The sequence below is a fragment of the Grampus griseus genome (assembly GCF_964374135.1).
Source record: "Grampus griseus genome assembly, chromosome: 11".
Classification (NCBI taxonomy): Eukaryota; Metazoa; Chordata; class Mammalia; order Artiodactyla; family Delphinidae; genus Grampus; species Grampus griseus.
Window position 1 is genome coordinate 59,788,156 of NC_139005.1, and position 16,548 is coordinate 59,804,703.

The following is a 16,548-nucleotide window of genomic DNA, read 5'->3' on the forward strand; positions in this document are numbered from 1 at the left end:
AATATGTATCCCAACAATGAAATGTAACAACACATGTGAAGTATTGCCAACCAGGGACGTTCAACCACTGCGCCACCAGGGAAGCCCAATAATGTCTTTTTAAAGACTATAGGCTAATTATTTTATAGAACTTTCCTCAAACTGGCCTTTTCTGAGGTTTCCTCATATTAGATTCTGATTATGAATTTTTGGCTGGAATACCATAAAAGTGATCTCTCTCTGTCTCTCTGTCTGTCTCTCTCCCTCTCTCTCTATGTCTCTTCCTGTCTTAAATAGGCAGCAGAAATAAATCTCTATGGTGGAGTTCAGGCATCAGTGCAGGGACAGATCATTATGAGGGGGCCATATTCCTGGATCTCATCAGATGACAACACTTGGCCTCTTGCTAAATCAGTCATTATTTTAGATCAACCATGTCCATTATCTTAATGTCCAATTCCTGAACCACATTTTACTGAAAGAGCCTTTGGGTAGGTAGTATCCATTATTGAGGGTGACCATATAATTTATTATCCAAACTGGGAAAACTCTGAAATATGCAGAAGGGGACATATTAATTATGCCAGGAAAAACAGGTATAAATTGAGATGTATGATCCCTTTATCCCTATCAGGGTCATGGCTAAACATAAGTAGTAGTAGTAGTGCGGATTAAATCTTAGGTTAAAGATAAGCTTATTAGCAGCAAAACCAAGTTATATTCATCTTTATTTCTTCATGTTGAAAAAAACATGCTTCACATTTATTTTAGGACTCAGTAGGTTACAATCAGTTTATTTTTCCACTGGGTACATAGCTAAGATTGTCAAGACAAAATATGATGCATTCTGATAAACAGGAAAAATATTGTGACAAATAGAAAGGGGTGTTTTAGAGGTCATAGACAGAAAGTTCATCACAATAATGCTGGTGTGTACTTTACAATTTACACAAGGAAATTCAATTTCCTGCAACAAATGTAATTTATCAATCATAATTTTCTACACATTCTTAAGGTGAGTGTAACACAATTCCCTGCAACAAACATGTAAAACAAGCTTAGAAGCTATCCTAACCTCAAGGGTAAGACTTAATTCCACCCAAATAACTATTGACTTTTTGTAGTTAAAGGAGAATATACAGAACTTTTCACATTTTTCAGCAATTAAAAAATAGTAAAACAATCCTTTACACACTGCTTACACTGGGCAGGCTCTGTTCTAAATACTTTATCATCATCAATCCTCTGAGGCAGGTGTTTTTATTCCATTTTACTTCCATTTTATAGATGAGGGAACTAGGGCATAAATAAATCAACTAACTTGCTTCAAAGTCATGAAACTGGTTGGTGGTAGAGCTGGGTTTTTGCCCAATTCATCTGGCTCCAGTGGTCATGTGCTCTCACCCACTGTGCAATCCCACCTTTCTATTTATAGCATGCCAAAGCTCAATTTTACCATCACAGGGGATACAGTATGCATAATTCTTTTTTAAACAGTGTCCTCAGCACGTCAACACCCTGGCTAAACTACTTATTTGTTGTGTCTTTATGGTACCTGATTTGTAAATATTTTTCAGGTTCTTTTTGATACAGAAGAGGATTAATGACTGGCTCCCCTCTTATACATTCTCAAAAGCACCGTGTTAACATTATCCTCTGCTTCTTACTTCTCATTATAGTTTTGATTATAATGTTAATTAAAGAGGATTCAAAGTATTTGGCACTACAACTTTCTATTTCCATACCCACAATGTTATGTCCAATAATGTTACCTTTGGCTAAATTTCTGTATGCACCTGATTTCCACTGAAGAATTCATTGTACTTATCTTTTGTTTTAGAAAGAAAAAATAAATTAATAAATCGTGACTATCAAATTATGTCAAGACTTTTGTGTTCATTCCTAATGTAAGACATACAGTGCAATAAAGGAAGAAAATATACTGTTTGTAAAACCCCTGTGAGTACTCTTTGTCCAGAAATTATGCTTATTTATTTTTAATGCTTCAAATAGAGAACAGAAACTGATCTGCCAAAGCCAAAATAAGTTACAATTCATCCTGTGAAATTGTCTCTCAGTCTAGTCCTCAAAGCTGTTCTGTAAATTGTGGTCAGAGCCTTCTGTGTCCAAATGTGTGATAAGAGTTAAAAGATCTAAGAATTCTTAGACATTCACAACAATGCTGCAGCACAGACTGAAAAGAGTGTAGGCAAAATATGAATATTGACAGTAAATAGAGAGTAAAAATCCTGTGGGTTTTTTTTTTTCTATATTTAGTTGTTCTGAGACTATTGTCCCACTTCATTTAAAAGAATCAAGAAGGCCTCGCTCAGAAAAATGCAATTCTGGCAAGCCTAATGCACTATCTTTGCAAAGGCTATATTTTATCAGGTACATACCTATACAGAGCATACCTGTTATTGTTACAGTTGGAACGCATTCTGTTTGGGTGGTGCTTAGTGTTTTGAGGTTATAATTTATTTTTATTATTGTTTATTTGTCACTACTGAGAGGATAACTAAAAACTATAGTTTTGTTTTGTCATTTGAATTTGGATCAAGTGTGCTTCTGAAAATTTCATTTCAATTTAATTAAAACTTAGCCAGTGAAAAAGTTGAAAACCAGACAAAGGTCAAATAAAACAAACTTCATGTATCAAGGGTCATTTTTAAAAAAATAATTGAAAGAAAAAATATTTTTAGGGGCAAACAATATTTTCTGAGAGTATGCTATATTTAGATTATTTTTTTTAATAATTGTATTGAATTAGAATACCTACAGTAATTTGAACTTACGGAGATTCTAATTAGATGGTTCACATCCAGGATTTTCAATGAAGTAAAGGGCATTCTAAAATTATTTAGGAGGATCTATTTCTCGCTATACATTTTGACTCTTCTCCACTAAGTGATAGTAGTACCTTGTCAAACTTGGCTGTATTTGAATCCCCTGGGGAGTTTTAAAAACTACTTCTATTTGGGTCTTGCTCCCAAGTAAATATCACCACTTTACTTGGTTATGTTGCTTTCCCCATTCAGGATTTAGCTTTGCTTCATAAAAAGTATTCCCTGACTATCATCAGTATGGTATATTTGTCCTTACAAACTATACTATACCATACTATGGTATACTATACCATACTATACTGTGATATCCTCATACTTCAACAATAACACTTAAAACACTACATAGCAGTCCAACTCTCAATCCCTGGGCTTCGTTTGAATCATTTAGAATTTTTGAGTGCCATGCTATCATTATATTTCTATAGTCTCTCCTGCTTAGAAAATCCGTACTTGGCCCTTAAATTGAAGTGTTCAATAACAATATCGTCCATTTAGATGAAAGGAAACTATAAACCATTATAATTATGCTTAAATCCCTTTCATTTTCAGTTATTCACTTCTTTGTATTTTTCATCTGTACTCTAAGATATTTATTCTTTTACCCAGTCAAGTTTCTAGCAAGAGCCATTTCCTTTTTCAATTTTAAATCATAAGGTTTAAAAATCATTTCCAAATGCTGGAATGTTTTCTCCTTTAATTTTATGATAGTTTAATTTATGATAGTTCTCTAAGCTTCTCTTCATTTATCCAGACTGGTCATTACTTGTTTTGACTTGTCACATTGGGCTCCACCTTCAAACTGATAAATCAATTTAAATAGATAATTTTTTTAAACTACTGTGTGGGTTCACTGACAAATGGGCAGGTCTGACTTCTGGGGTCTCTTTTGCAGTTTTAATCCTTCAGCCAGTGGGAAAAAATAGCCATCTTTGTTTTAGTAACAAATATGTAATGATTTAAAAAATGGGGATCCAATCCCTGAGATGTGAAATGTAGGACTTGATAATCTAAAACCTTTCCCAGTACAAGTGAGAGGCCAGTTGCAAATGAGAGAGAGCCTTCCCAACTGCAGGATCAGATGTAATTCAAACTGGTAATGTGTTGTATAAGGGAGTAGGATTTGCCACCCCAAAATGGGTCTCTTTGGCATGAGGATTATTTTGAGCTGAAAACAATCAAGGCCCAAAAGACTCAGAAGAAACTTTAACCTTAATTCCCCCTAACTGCCTAAAAGAAATTAGGTACAGGGCCTGTTCCCAGAATAGAGCTATCAACAAAGAGACTTGCAAGGAATATGGGCTGGGTATGGTAGGGGGCACTCTGAGCAGAGTTCAGATTACAGGAAATTGTGATTTTCTTTGGAACTCCATCTTCTTAGAACTCCCCTAGGCACAGTGTAAGCCATAGGTGCACAATAAATGAACCATATTTGCACAACCGGGATAACCTGAGATATTTTAATAAGTATGTAAGTTTATATGGGGAAAAACTTTTTTCTTAATTTATCATTTTCAAAACATAATGATAATTCCTAGGTCTTTTTAATTAGGGATTATGCCAATATATTAACAAGTAATGCAACTTTCTCTCCTTCTGTAATACTGAGAAAATTCACTTTAATATCTGTTAATGATAGTGAGACAATTCTCTGCTGCACTTAATGTATACTTCAGTTAAAGACAAAATAAGCTGGATCCACAGTGTTATATGAGAAGATACAATTCTCTGGGGTTTTTTTGAGAAGTAAATTCTTTGCAAGTAACAGTAGTGAAAAAAAAAGTGGTTTCAATGATACCACACAACAAAATTTTCAGCTTCTATGAAAGAGACAAGGGAAAAATAATGTATCTCCTGTGCTTATTTTCTTTTGATACAACTGGTAGTATAACAATTTAAAGAATAAAATAGGCGTTAAAATAATTTGGGGTTAAGAACTATATTTAATTTAGAAAATAACTTTAGCAACAATCCAGCATTTATTTGCTATGAAAAATTAAGCACCTCAGCATGGCTTTTAAGAACACAGCCTTGGAAGCACGCTGCTTCAGTGTTTGAATCTTGGCTCTACCACGCACTAGCTGCGTGACCGCAGAGAGGCTCTTAAACACTCTGTGCTTCTGCTTCAGTTTCCTCAACTCTAAAATACAGAAGATGAGTGCCCATTTTTTCAGTTGTTATGAGGAATAAATGGCTTAATATTTGGAAAACACTTAGACAGTACCTAACACATAGCAAACGCTGTGTAAAGGGTTAATTCTTTCTCCACTGTTTCATCCGTCATGGTGTAAAGTAAAATTCATATTCTATGGCAAGACAAGAAAAATTTAAAAATGAAAAAATTTTCTCTGCCCTTTGGCTTCTTCTCTCCCCTCCACTGTGCACTGAGTATCAACCAAACCTCGCCCATCGGCAGAAATACCTGCTCAACCATAAAAAGCAACATTCTCCCAGCATCAACAAGAAAACTTAAAAGATAACTTTTCACCTTGATCTTGTCATGATGACTCACGACTTTATGGGTTTTTTTTTTTTTTTTTTTTTTTTGGCTGTACCACGCAGCATGCAGGGATCTTAGTTCCCAGACCAGGGATCAAAGCCATGTCCACTGCAGTGGAAGTATGGAGTCTTAACCACTGGACTGCCAGGGCCCTGATGACTCACCACTTTGTACTTGCAGATCTAGATTGTGCAAACTGTCAGTAATACATCATTTAATGTAGAGTCCTCTCAAAAATTTTATATAACTGTGCTTTGACTTCTAATGAGCAGAACAATTCTTGGAGCTTTCTGAGATGCTGTTCCTGAGTTATAATCCTCAATTTGGCTGATATAAAATTTCCATTTCTTTCTGAGATTGACTGATTAACTTTTCTTGACAATGGTGTCCAAGATCTGTGATTGATTATATGTTTCCCAAGGGTCTAGAATAGTGAACACAGTAGTAACTCAATAAATAGTGTTAACTAAATGAATGAATGTGCTATGTAAGTCTTCCCACTCTTAATACAATATAAAAAGACAATAATGATGTCATTTTTTTTCTGCATGAAATTTATTATTATGGAAACCAATTATTCATAACTATGCAGGGATTTAGCCCCATCATAAGAGAGTCACTTTCTAATACATCAATATCTATTGCCAAAGTAATGTATTATGAGCAATTTTAAGTAAAATTCCCTGGTAATGAAATATTAGTCCATCACTATTGTGACTAAATTATTAGGTTCATGTTTCAGTATGTATATCCACTTTCCAATCTTCTATTATAGATTGCAAAGATTTTTATTAAAATATTATTGAAAAGACCACATTGAGAAAAACTTAACTACATCTATTTACAAACCCATGTTGTATTAAAAGTTAGAACTATATTGTTTTTTATTACATAAAAAATAATTTTCTTCATGTTTTATAACATTTCAACTGTTCATTAAAATATTATTGTAGGTTTTATACATTTTAAAATGCATTCATTTTAAATATTTATAATTTTCTAAGACTTTACACATTTATTTCATTGCAAATACATTATAAAATACAAAATGCATAAAGAAGAAAATACAGGCTCACTTCAATCAGTGTAGAATATTTATAATCATATTTTTATAGACCTGAGACCATCCTCTATCTCCAGCTTTAAAGATAACAAAAAATAAACTTTTAAAACAATTAAAAATTGTAAAAGTACAAAGAATCACCAAAAAGGAAAACAAACTGTATTCAGAATCCAATGCAGGTATTCTTGTAGGTTTTGTTTCTGCTTATTTTAAACACTAATCAAAATGTTGATTATTATTTTGATCTGTATGTGTGTAATAAGTACAATAGGTTATTTAAAGTTAGATTAAAATTTGAAATTTATTAAGTCAGAAAATTTCTTCCTATACTTTCTTATAATTAATATTAATGATTATTTTATCATTTGAAAAAAAGAATGAACCATAATTAATAGACATAATAGTTTTGCAGATTGTCTAAACACCAAAACAAAAATATATAATGTATTCTTTTATGGAATGTGATAACAATTTATATAGCTCATGTGAAAATATTATTGTAATCAATAAGAATAAAAATTACTTTTTAATATAAAAAACAGAAGATTGTCAATCGCAGATTCCCAAAAGAACACACACACACCAAAAAAAAAAGAAGAAAAAAAGAAAGGAAGGAAGGAAGAAAGAAAGAAAAGAAAGAAAGAAAGTCCCATAACAACTGTTCATCAAGCAAAGCCTAGTTCATTACTGTCGTAAGGGAGAATATCTTAACTGAATCTTAGGAATGCCTCAAAAAATGTTTAGGGTCTGGGTTGGGATGGTCTAAGGCAGATCTTTCAAAGAAGGAATCTCCTTCCTATTGAGTAAAATCCTTGATATAATACTCTAGTATTGGTGGACACACCAAGTAGGGGAATTTTGAGCCACTTTTGGTAAGTAAACCATTATTTGATAAGAAAGCAAGTTTGCCCAGTTGTCCTGGAAAGAAAACCATTTACTCAAATGAGCAAGGTACTGTGCTGACAGGGGGCTAGTTGAGCAATCTATTGCTTGAATAAATGGATCTGGGGCATGTTCCTAAAGATAGAGGTGAAATTATTTACTGGTTTACCATCTTATTTTAGTAAGCAAGGATATCATGCAACACATTGTGAATTCATTGGTGTAGAAACTTTTGTTCTTCTGCTGACAATTAACCCATGGAGAACAGAAGTTTTCATTCTGATGATGAGAATTCCAGTTCTGGTACTCTCTTTAGCAGAAGAGGAAAAATGTCTTTTTCTGCTGATATGTGATTATTATTATAATGACTTCAGTGGTAGTTAAATATGAGTTCTAAGGTATAATTTTTATTCTTATTTTGAATTCAGCTATTCAGTTATGTGTATTGTTTTGGGGTTATCAAATAAGCATCACTTATTGACTATTACCAATAATAACTTAAACAAGAAGTTTTTGTGAAAAGTCTGTGAAAATATTGAGGATCTGTATTGGTTGGGAAGGGGGTGGATAGAATGTGCAGTAGGTTTTCAACTAGAAGAGATTTTATTGTAGTTAGCTAGGGGAGATGTAGAAACACTATATCCTTTTCAATTTCACATATTATTGGCCACATACATTAACAGTTTGAAAATACATTGTGTTTTAAGATATAAACTAGTAAAAAATTAAAATTGAAACTTTTAATACAATTAATTTTACTAGTAACCTAATATGATTTTGATGAATTTAAATATGATGAACAATCAAAGAAATTTCATTGGAAACAGTACTAAGTAAACTGTAACTAATACAACTGTTACTGTCCCATATATCAATATATACTGATTTCCGCATTTTAGGAGAAAAACATTCGAAGAGCAAATTATCACTGAAAGTGCAGCCATATTGGTAGTCACATTTTCAAGGATATAAAAATTAGCTTTAAAGGCAAAACAAAAATCACCATATTTTTTTCTTTGATTACCATACCGAAATGTATGATCAGAGTCAAAACTAAATTGAGAATTTTGCTTCTATTCCTGCTACCACACAGATTTTTTTTTTCAATTTGCAAGGAGTTTGATTATTTAATTGCCATAAAATTTTACTCAGTTTAAACAAATGTGGTACATTAAAATTAACATTTCCTTCCTAAAATAGACTGTCAGAAATCAGAAGCTAGAAAGGGGCCTTGGAGGTCATCTAGCCCAGTGTTTCTTAAAATTTGCTCATCATCAGAATTGCATGGGAGGTGGCTGCTTTTTCCCAGACTTCTGCACAGAAGACTCTAACTCAATAGATCTGGAATATGGCACAAAAATCAAGTTTGTCCTAAGGGTTTCAGGTGATCTGATGATAAGCCATATTTGGAAAATACAGATTTGCTTCAGTGGCACAGGGGGAAAGTACTATATTGGGGATAAAAAAAGCCCTGTATGTATTGTGGGTTTCCAAATGATTAAGACTTGGTTCTCACATTAAATGTCATTTTTTTAAAGTTCATGAGATAATGAACACTTCTTAAATTTTAAGGACATAATTTTGTTTTTGTAACAGAACATTGCAATCACTTGTCTAACATCTCCAAGTGTCTTGGTCCAACTGGGATCATGAAAAATAATTGCTTTAGATGCAAACTAGTATATATAAGATGGATAAACAACAAGGTCCTAGTGTATAGCACAGGGAGCTATATTTAATATCCTATGGTAAACCAAAATGGAAAAGAATATGAAAAAATAATATATATACGTATATCTGAATCACTTTGCTATACAGCAGAAATTAACACAACATTGTAAATCAACTATATTTCAAAAAATATAAAAAAAGAAAATAATTGCTTTAAAAATACTTATAATTTTATGAAGGATTCACAAAAAAAGTTATTTTAAATATTAATTTCTCCTTGTTCATTCAGAGATTATTTTTGAAACAAATTTAGATACAGATTTTCTGTAAATTTATTTTTATGAAAAAAAGTATCAGTTCATCCATTTGACAAATATTAGTTTTTGTTTTCTGATCAAAAACTTTGTGCCAATCACTGTACATTAAGTATTTATTGTACATTTATTATTGATGGCATTAGGAAAATATTGTTCCCATATTTTAATGGCAAATCTGGGACTCAAATGCAAGGTTGTAAGATTAGAAAGCTAAAGCTGTATTGAGTGACAAAGCAATGCAATTCAATAATAAATTTGGTTTTTACAGGTCGAGATGGGGGGTGTCTACCCAAACTGGAGTTTTGATCTCATTCTATAGAAGAAAGAGCTCCAGAAGAGAGAAGAAAGAGAAAAGAGAGAAATGGCTAGAGTCTTAAGGAGTACAAAGGAGAATATTAGGCAAGATTGGTAGGATATGTGAAATTTTGAAGTCTCAATGAATTTTATGATGTTTTATCACAGACTGTATTATAAACACAAGCCACCAACCACTTCCCCATCCCTCTATTTCTACCTTTATATGAGACTTCAGTCATCACTTAACGTTATTTTCCAATTTGTGGGCGAGTCGAATATGTGTTTCTCTGTAATGTGATACTTTGTAGAGTTGTGCCCTACAAGAGTGACCTTCAAAGAACAGATTTATCTTTCTTTATACATGTGCCAATTATTATTATTATTTGATTTATTCATTTATTTATTTATTTATTTTGGGGTGTGTTGGGTCTTCGTTTCTGTGCGAGGGCTTTCTCTAGTTGAGGCGAGCAGGGGCCACTCATCATCGCGGTGCGCGGGCCTCTCACTGCCACGGCCTCTCTTTTTGCAGAGCACAGGCTCCAGAGGCGCAGGCTCAGTAGTTGTGGCTCACGGGCCTAATTGCTCTGCGGCATGTGGGATCCTCCCAGACCAGGGCTCGAACCTGTGTCCCCTGCATTGGCAGGCAGACTCTCAACCACTGTGTCACCAGGGAAGCCCCCAATTATTTTTAAATGCTATAAACTCACCAGCCTTGTCTATACCTACTGAATACCAAACAACTGGGTAAAAATTGATGAGAGTTTGATCAAATATTCAGATATTTCCTTTCCACCGTTCCAAATATATGTAGAATTTTTGAAAGATTTTGCAACTTTTTTTCCCTCCTATGTCATCCAAATGTTCAGCATTATTCTAACATCCTCCGTAGCGCCAATAAAGTAGTCATTCCAATAGGTAGTTTAATGGTTAAATGGTTATCTGTTAAATAGGTTTTTTTCAGAAATGGCTCCAACATAAATACAACTGGAAAAGTGACCGTGGCCATTCCTAATAGGGCTTAGTTCATGCTTTCTGGTTTTACTCATAAAGACAGATCTTCAGGTCCTAAACCATGTGTGTTCCTGTTCCTATTCTAAAGGCTCTGTGAAGCAGAGCACAGGATGCAGGGGTTTATTATTAGGTGGCAATTAAATTGGAGAGGTTGTTTTATCAGTCTGCTCTATGAATTTTTGCTTGTCCCCATGTGAATCAATTTCCATAAATCTATTTAAACCAATAACTTTACAATCATAGAGAAGAGAAAACTGCCATCAATTCCAAAACATGTTGTTAGATTGCTCATGCTTTTAGGTTTCATCATCTCTATTAAAATGTATATGTAGCAATTTAGTGAGTGATATAAAATTTTATTGCAGATAAGTTTTAAACATAGAGATTGACTATACACATTTGACTCCTGACTTTTCTAAATTTGCATAGAAATAATCAAAAAGGAAAAGATATATTGAAAGTGCCTATAAAAATAAACAAGGTATAATGAACAAGTCCAATAAGTTTAGAAAGTTCTACAAGTATAGGGAAGATGAGGCCAGCGCATTCTAAATTAAACTGGGAAATAAGTGGGCAGAATCACAAATTACAGAACTCCTGCTAAACCCATGACTGGAGAAACAAGGACTGAAGATGAGGATGAGAGTTATATGAGTCAACTAGAGAAAAATCTAAGTTTTGTGAGACCAGGAGATACAATGGAAACCAACACTATGAGATGATCAACCCTACTCTTAACTAGCTAGAGTATACAAAATGTGACAGTAATCTTACTGTGGGAATGTTCAAAGTCTCATGGTCTCAAATTGCCAGTCCAGTTTTATCCTCCACTGCCCTATGGTGTTGTATCTATTCCCAGAATCTATTCTTCTATTATGCATATATGAAGAAAGAGCAGAGAGCTTGACTGAAGAGAAAGTAGGAGCACAAAATGTAATTATTTGGGTCAATATAGATAATAAAGAGCTGAGAAAAAATGGGAGAACAAACCAGTGTGCAAAGTTACAGAATATTTTATGGTTTTGACAAAAAAGGCTCAAGACTAGGGGATGTGAAAAAATAGGAGAAAATAGAAAAGGGTATTTAAGAAATGTTAAGATTATGACTTACACTTCCCTTTAATGTATTTCTAAGTATGGGAACAAAATTACAATATTTTTTAAAAATTAAAATTTAGCTATTAAAGTATCAATCTTGAATTAGATGCTGTTCATAAATCGAGCCATGTATCAATAGGTAATAACCTATTTTTTGAGTGCTAATCCAGGATTGTGTATTTAATATGCTTTCCAGATAAAAATAATTGATTTAGATGTTACTCAAAGCCAAACTGAGCATCTGGATTGCTGACATTGTAAGGAAATAGGAATCCTTTAAATAAGAGGCATAGTGTGCTCAAATAGCATCAAAAATACAAAAAGATCCCTGAAGACTTGCTGACTTGCAAGATGAAAATAATAGCATGATTGCCTTGAATATGGACACTTTATCCTGAGAATCAAATCTACACAGCTCTAATGTAAATCTGTTTCATGAAGAGGTATTGAGTATTCTGGGGGGGGGGGGGGGGCGGGGACCATGCACATCAGTTTTCAAGCTCAAACAGCAACTACTGCATCCCAATCAACAGTCAGCAAAATAAGACTTTTAGGCTCAAGAAACATAAACTGAATTCCAAAGGATGAGGAGTTAATATACAATGCTGGACATTGCTTCCATTCTCAGAAGCCATGTTATCTTAAATAAACTGAGCCTGAGGGAAAAGTATAGATGGAGCAAATGGCAAATATGGAGCAGGCTGACCTTGGCAATTCAGACCTAAGGCCCTAGGGCTGATTTAAAATGTTAAAAAAAAAATGGAGGTTATCACTTCACTCAACAATAGGCAAAGATCCAATCAGCAGGAAAAAATCAAAAAGTACACAAAATATACAAAGAAAGTAAAATGGCAAAATAGTAGAAAATCCACAAAAAAGCAAAAATAAAATGGTTTCAAATATAAATATCTCAGTGGTGAGAATAAATCTAAAAGGGAAATAAATCTATGGGAAAAAAGGGCTAAAAGATATCCCTAAAACATAATAAACATGAGAATTTTAATTACCTACAAACACTTAACTTACATTAACATGACTTTACACATTGCTTTACATTCTGCATTAAAATGATCTTATTAAAAACCAGAATATTTTTGCCCAGTTAAGATAAAGCAACTTTAGTTTCATTTCAGGAATTTCGTGAACATTCATTTATCCAAACAATAAAGCATTCAATCTGCCCTCATCAGGATAGCATCTTCTCCATTTTTAACAGTCAGTCCCTGAACTGGACTTAGTAGATGGCTGTTTGCTTGTAAATGCTCATGTCAAAACCCTCACTTTGCTGTGTACACCAACCCCAACTATTGTATTACAAATTTTGTCCAATCTCAATGGTGTTTCCATATTGAAAAAGCATCTTGAACCAGGTCCCCAAAATGGTACATCATATCCCTGACTTTCACTTTCTGTGGCACTACTACGACTCTGTCAAGATAGTGGTCTCCCTTACTGCAGTGAAAGTAAAGATATAAAAAACAATATATAAACAAACTTCTAGATCCAGTAATTCCACTCCTGGACATATGTCTGAAAAAACAAAAACACTAATTCGAGAAGATACATGCAACCCGAAATTAATAGCAGCAACATTTACCCCTACACATACACACTGTAAGAAAATTACTTGAAAGATAAACTATTAATGTGGTTCATCTTTTGAATATACCTATAAACAATTATTTGGAGAAGAAGTTTAAACTTGCTTGCCAATGGGCAGAAGATAACTGCTAGTAACACTGCTTCAGCTGGCATTTGCCAATAATAAAACAAAATGCCTGCAATTAATTGGATTTAGCCACCTTAGAAGGCAGTGTAGCAACCATCTGTAACTGATTGCCTCTTCCCTTGCCCCAAGAGTCTTCCTGTCCAGAATATAAAACGTCCTCCTTGAGAGAAGTCCTAATAAATGATTTTTCACCCTTCTCTTTACATATTCATGAGTGTTTTACTTCCCTTAGAATTAGTGTTTCCAGGAAACTGCCCACCTGTTCTATCCTTTAATCCAGCAAGATATATAGCTTCTAAACATTACAAAATGAATCACCTTGTTGTGTGAAACAGTACGTTATCTACATATTTAGGCAGTAGATAAAGCCTTCCTCCACTTCAGAAGCTTTTTGTTTTTGAGAAAGCAATTTGGCATTTATATTAGAAGAAAAATATATGTGGACATTAGGCTTGCTACAGTGTAAACTCCAGATGAGCAAGGCCATATTTGCAGGAGAGATTGTTGTAGATGAAGTTGAAGAACATGTCCCAGGAGTTGCTACGGTGTCTAACATTATGTAGAAGAGAAGTAAATTGCAACTGGCGAACCAGAAGCTGCTTCCATTTCCTATATTTTATTTTAATGAAGTTATATAATTGAACTTATTTTATCAGCTGGCTATGTTTAAGATTGCGTCCTGATAGACAAGATTGGATGATACACTTTTTATTACATTATTATGACCCAATCAATATTCATATCAAATATTTCAGTTCTCAGCTCTAATGCTCTTTTGGTTGACTTAGATAGTGAAGTTGTTTAAATTCCCTTTTAGCACCAAGAATATTTGCCGATAGAATCATTTAATCAGAAGCACACTTAACTGTAAATTACCTAAATTATAAGAATAATTAAGCACACTGGAGAATGTAGCCTATATTAAGCTGAAATGAAAACCCACTTTGTGCATATTCATAAATTTATGTTTTCAGTATTGAAAAACAAGTAGTGGCTTTTAATCAAGACATTATGTCAACTCAGAATGATACTATTTTTTGCTTGGATAAATAATTTAAATTAAGTTTAAAATCAGAAAATGGACATATTAAATACAATAAAATTAAATGTTATTATACTTTAAGAACAAGCAAATAGGAGAATTCCAACTATTGGGAAAAAAGAATGAGGACAAATAATAGATAAAGAGAAAACAATTAACCAAGATATCCAACTAGGAATTTCCCTAAAGGAAAATAAAATACAGTGGCACATAAACCATATATCAAGAACAACACCTCTCCATTTATTTTTTGTTATTGTTGTTGATAAAATATTAAGAATCTGCTATATGTAAGCTATATTAACTACAACTGCTTCACTGCCTCAAGGAAATCAATCAAAAACATTGGAAGGAAAATGATAGATTGGAATAAGTTTAAACGTTAAAGCTAATAAAAGAAATGAGAAAAAAAGAAATCTGGTTTTGAAAGCTTCTGGCTAAGAGCTGGGCTATAATGGTACTACTGAGTATTTTTAAAAATCTAAAAAATATCAACAATAATTGGAAAATATTCCATGACTGTGGTGGAAGGAGAGAAAACTGACTACTTTGAATCATGTCTGAACATAAAACAAAGACAAGGATACTACACCAGAAGAAGAATCAAGCACCCACTCTCCAGGCTAACATGAGTGAGGACTACTTCTTTACCAATGACAACTTTAATCCCCCATTTTCCTCCCACCTCCTGCAAAAAAACAAATAAGATACCTTGTCATTAAATTTTTGAGGCATTCTGATAGCACCTAAACTAGAATCAAACAGAGTCCAGGCAGCTGAAAAGGCTTCATGTTTCTGTAACAAGTGTCAAATAAACAGCAAGTGATCATCAGCTAGCATTGCAAGTTTGATATTCACCCCTGAACTTAGTGGCTGAGCTGACACCCTGAAGTCCTGACATTTCCAGGGAACTGGGCTGTCAAGGAGGTAAGAAGGTACTGGACAGACTACTTGGTAAGCCCACATGAGTGACTACAGCAAGTTCCATGGCCAATCTCTTAACTCTGGAACTATAAAAAGCAATTCAGTTGTTTAGCCCATTCTTCAGGACAACTGTATTCACTAAGTGTTAATATATTCCCTTGTAATGGATTGAAATCTGGGTCTTTGGTTAAGTTACTTTCCCAAAGCCAGGAAGCCAATTCGTGGTGTAACCTCAGTAAACAGAGATCAACATAATTATCATCTCTATAGAGTTCCTGTCAAAACTGTGGGCCACACCTTCTGAAGGCACAGCTCTGTGATCAGGTCTCTGAGCCCCTTCTGCTCCAAGGATACTCCAGGGAGAAGGAACACACTTTGAGGTCAGCCCTAAAAGTCTGAGGGAGAATCATGGGAAGAGCCTCTCAAGCAGGGCAGGCTGAAAGGTCCCTCAGACATCCAGGCAGCTCTGCAGTAGCTCATCTGCAATGATAAATCTCCAACTTGTGTTTTGTGGAAGACAGCATTCAATGATGCTGAAGTGAAGCCTGGTCCGGCCAGCACTAGGAAGCTTGAAAGTATTCCTTACACCCCACTCTCGACATGGCTCCTCTCCCATAATGCATTGTGAGAGGCCTCTCCCCCAGAGGTCCCTCCAGTCACTGTTTCATTGCCCTTAAAGGTTCAGGTGCACCAAATAGATGCTAAGCATTAGACGCTGGGATAGGACAGTGAGCAAGATAGACATAGACCTTTGCTTCGGGTAAAATAATTAAGTCAAAGTTACAATGCAGCGAGATACGTGGTGTGATGGGAGGTCATTGCAGCTATGCTAGTTTGAGAGAGCTAGGGAGATCACCAAGGAGCACCTTTTTTACTACCAGAAGAAGGTAGAGAGGAGACATTTAACATGGCGGAGCAGTAAGACGTGGAGATCACCTTCCTCCCCACAAATACACAGAAATACATCTACATGTGGAACAACTCCTACAGAACACCTACTGAACGCTGGTAGAAGACCTCAGACCTCCCAAAAGGCAAGAAACCTCCCCCCCCACGTACCTGGGTAGGGCAAAAGAAAAAAGAATAAACAAAAACAAAAGAATAGGGACAGGACCTGCACCAGAGGGAGGGAGCTGTGAAGGAGGAAAGGTTTCCACACACTAGGAAGCCCCTTCGCGGGCGGAGACCGTGGG